Consider the following 5652-nt stretch of genomic DNA (forward strand, 5'->3'; position numbering starts at 1 on the left):
AAAAAAACGACATACTATACTATGGCCGAAATGTGAAAAAAACATACTATACTATGACGTCAAAAAAAAAACGACATACTAACATACTATACTATGGCGTGGAAAATGTGCAAAAAACGACATACTATACTATGACGTCAAAAACATGCAAAAAAACGACATACTATACTATGACGTTGAAAATGTCAAAAAAACGACATACTATACTATGACGTTGAAAATGTCAAAAAAAACGACATACTATACTATGACGTTGAAAATGTCGAAAAAACGACATACTATACTATGACGTCAAAATGTGGAAAAAACGACATACTATACTATGACTATTTAAAATGTGGAAAAACCACATACTATACTATGACGTCAAAAATGTGGAAAAAAACGACATACCATACTATGACGTCAAAATGTGGAAAAAAACCACATACTATACTATGACGTCAAAAATGTGAAAAAACCATACATACCATACTATGACGTCAAAATGGGAAAAAACCACATACTATACTATGACGTAAAATGTGAAAAACTACATACTATACTATGACGCTTAAAATGTGGAAAAAACTACATACTATACTATGACGTTTAAAAATGTGGAAAAAAACGACATACTATACTATGACGCAAAATGTGGAAAAAAAACTACATACTATACTATGACGCCGAAAATGTGGAAAAAACGACATACTATACTATGACGAAAATGTGGAAAAAACGACATACTATACTATGACGTAAAATGTGGAAAAAACTACATACTATACTATGACGTTAAAATGTGGAAAAAACTACATACTATACTATGACGTCAAAATGTGGAAAAAACTACATACTATACTATGACGCCGAAAATGTGGAAAAAAACACATACTATACTATGACGTAAAATGTGGAAAAAACACATACCATACTATGAGGTCAAAATATGAAAAAAACGACATACTATACTATGACGTCGAAAATGTGAAAAAAACGACATACGATACTATGGCGTCGAAAATATGAAAAAAACGACATACTATACTATGACGTCGAAAATATGGAAAAAACGACATACTATACTATGACGTCGAAAACATGGAAAAAACGACATACTATACTATGGCGTCGGAAATCTGCAAAAAACGACATACTATACTATGACGTCGAAAATGTGGAAAAAACGACATACTATACTATGGCGTCGAAAATGTAATAAAAACGACATACTATACTATGACGTCAAAATGTGGAAAAACCACATACTATATACTATGACGTTAAAATGTGGAAAAACCACATACTAATACTATGACGTCAAAAATGTGCAAAAAAAAGACATTCTATACTATGACGTTTAAAATGTGAAAAAACGCATACTATACTATGACGTCAAAATGTGGAAAAAACTACATACTATACTATGACGAAAATGTGGAAAAACCACATACTATAATGGCGAGTCAAAATGAAAAACCACATACTATACTATGACGTCAAAATGTGAAAAAACCACATACTATACTATGACGCCGAAAATGTGAAAAAAAAAACTACATACTATACTATGACGTTTAAAATGTCAAAAAAACGACATACTATACTATGACGTTGAAAATGTAAAAAAAAACGACATACTATACTATGACGTCGAAAATGTGCAAAAAATGACATGCTATACTATGACGTCGAAAATGTGCAAAAAACCACATACCATATACTATGAGGTCGAAAATGTGGAAAAACATATACTATACTATGACGTCAAAATGTGGAAAAACTACATACTATACTATGACGTCAAATGTGGAAAAAACTACATACTATACTATGAGGCCTTAAAATGTGGAAAAAACTACATACCATACTATGACGCCGAAAATGTGAAAAAACTACATACTATACTATGACGCCGAAAATGTGTAAAAAAACCACATACTATACTATGACGAAGAAAATTTGGAAAAAAACGACATACTATACTATGACGTCAAATGTGGAAAAAACCACATACTAAAACTATGACGCCGAAATGTGGAAAAAAAACCACATACTAAAACTATGAGGTCGGTAAAATGTGGAAAAAAACCACATACTATACTATGACGTCAAAATGGAAAAAACTATACCATACTATGACCAAAATGTGGAAAAAACGACATACTATACTATGAGGTCAAAAATGTGGAAAAACCACATACTATACTATGACGTCAAAATGTGGAAAAAACACATACTATACTATGACCTAAAAATGTGGAAAAAAAACGACATACTATACTATGACGAAAAATGTGGAAAAACCACATACTATACTATGACGTCAAAATGTGGAAAAAACGACATACTACTATGAGGTCAAAATGTGGAAAAAACTACATACTATACTATGAGGTCAAAATGTGGAAAAAACCACATACTATATACTATGACGCTTTAAAATGTGAAAAAACTACATACTATACTATGGCTTTGAAAATGTCGAAAAAACGACATACTATACTATGACGTCAAATGTGGAAAAACACATACTATACTATGAGGTCAAAATGTGGAAAAACGACATACCAAAACTATGACGTCAAAATGTGGAAAAACGACACATACTATACTATGACGTCAAAATGTGGAAAAAAACGACATACTATACTATGACGTCAAAATGTGGAAAAAACGACATACCATACTATGATGACGTAAAATGTGGAAAAAAACCACATACTATACTATGACGTCAAAATGTGGAAAAAACCACATACCATACTATGACGGTCAAAAATGTGGAAAAAAACTACATACTATACTATGACGCAAATGTGGAAAAAACGACATACTATACTATGACGTCGAAAATGTGGAAAAAAACGACATACTATACTATGACGTCGAAAATGTGGAAAAAAACGACATACTATACTATGACGTCGAAAATGTGGAAAAATACGACATACTATACTATGACGACGAAAATGTGGAAAAAAACGACATACTATACTATGACGTCGAAAATGTGGAAAAATACTACATACTATACTATGACGTCGAAAATGTGGAAAAAACGACATACTATACTATGACGTCGAAAATGTGGAAAAATACGACATACTATACTATGACGTCGAAAATGTGGAAAAATACGACATACTATACTATGACGTCGAAAATGTGGAAAAATACTACATACTATACTATGACGACGAAAATGTGGAAAAAAACGACATACTATACTATGACGTCGAAAATGTGGAAAAATACTACATACATACTATGACGACGAAAATGTGGAAAAAAACGACATACTATACTATGACGTCGAAAATGTGGAAAAAAACGACATACTAAACTATGACGTCGAAAATGTGGAAAAATACGACATACTAAACTATGACGTCGAAAATGTGAAAAAATACGACATACTATACTATGACGACGAAAATGTGGAAAAAAACGACATACTGTACTATGACGTCGAAAATGTGGGAAAAAAACGACATACTATACTATGACGTCGATAATGTGGAAAAAAACGACATACTATACTATGACGTCGAAAATGTGGAAAAATACGACATACTAAACTATGACGTCGAAAATGTGGAAAAAACGACATACTATACTATGACGTCGAAAATGTGGAAAAAAAAGACATACTATACTATGACGACGAAAATGTGGAAAAAAACGACATACAATACTATGACGACGAAAATGTGGAAAAAAACAATATACAATACTATGACGCCGAAAATGTGGAAAAAAACGACATACTAAACTATGAGGTCGAAAATGTGGAAAAATACGACATACTAAACTATGACGTCGAAAATGTGGAAAAAAACGACATACTATACTATGACGTCGAAAATGTGGAAAAAAACGACATACTATACTATGACGTCGAAAATGTGGAAAAAAACGACATACTATACTATGATGTCGAAAATGTGGAAAAATACTACATACTATACTATGACGACGAAAATGTGGAAAAAAACGACATACTATACTATGAGGTCGAAAATGTGGAAAAATACTACATACTATACTATGACGTCGAAAATGTGGAAAAAAACGACATACTATACTATGACGTCGAAAATGTGGAAAAATACGACATACTATACTATGACGTCGAAAATGTGGAAAAATACGACATACTATACTATGACGTCGAAAATGTGGAAAAATACTACATACTATACTATGATTTAAAAATGTGGAAAAAAGCGACATACTATACTATGACGTCGAAAATGTGGAAAAATACTACATACATACTATGACTATTTAAAATGTGAAAAAAAACGACATACTATACTATGACGTCAAAAATGTCGAAAAAACGACATACTATACTATGACGTCGAAAATGTCGAAAAAACGACATACTATACTATGACGTCGAAAATGTCGAAAAAACGACATACTATACTATGACGTCGAAAATGTCGAAAAAACACATACTAAACTATGACGCCGAAAATGTGGAAAAACCGACATACTATACTATGAGGTGAAAATGTTGAAAAATACGACATACTATACTATTACGTCGAAAATGTGGAAAAAAACGACATACTATACTATGACGTCGAAAATGTGGAAAAATACGACATACTAAACTATGACGTCTAAAATGTGGAAAAATACGACATACTATATTATGGCGACGAAAATGTGGAAAAAAGCGACATACTATACTATGACGCGAAATGTGGAAAAAAACGACATACTATACTATGACGAAAATGTGGAAAAAAACGACATACTATACTATGACGCCGAAAATGTGGAAAAAAACGACATACTAAACTATGAGGTCGAAAATGTGGAAAAATACGACATACTATACTATGACGTCGAAAATGTGGAAAAAAACGACATACTATACTATGACGTCGAAAATGTGGAAAAAAACGACATACTATACTATGACGTCGAAAATGTGGAAAAAAACGACATACTAAACTATGAGGTCGAAAATGTGGAAAAAAACGACATACTAAACTATGACGTCGAAAATGTGGAAAAAAACGACATACTAAACTATGACGTCGAAAATGTGGAAAAAAACGACATACTAAACTATGACGTCGAAAATGTGGAAAAAAACGACATACTAAACTATGACGTCGAAAATGTGGAAAAAAACGACATACTATACTATGACGTCGAAAATGTGGAAAAATACGACATACTATACTATGACGTCGAAAATGTGGAAAAAAACGACATACTATACTATGACGTCGAAAATGTGGAAAAATACGACATACTATACTATGACGACGAAAATGTGGAAAAAAACGACATACTATACTATGACGTCGAAAATGTGGAAAAATACGACATACTAAACTATGACGTCGAAAATGTGGAAAAAAACGACATACTATACTATGACGACGAAAATGTGGAAAAAAACGACATACTATACTATGACGACGAAAATGTGGAAAAAAACGACATACTATACTATGACGTCGAAAATGTGGAAAAATACGACATACTATACTATGACGTCGAAAATGTGGAAAAATACGACATACTATACTATGACGTCGAAAATGTGGAAAAAACGACATACTAAACTATGACGTCGAAAATGTGGAAAAAACGACATACTATACTATGACGTCGAAAATGTGGAAAAAACGACATACTATA

Source organism: Gambusia affinis, linkage group LG23 (assembly GCF_019740435.1).
Source record: "Gambusia affinis linkage group LG23, SWU_Gaff_1.0, whole genome shotgun sequence".
NCBI lineage: Eukaryota > Metazoa > Chordata > Actinopteri > Cyprinodontiformes > Poeciliidae > Gambusia > Gambusia affinis.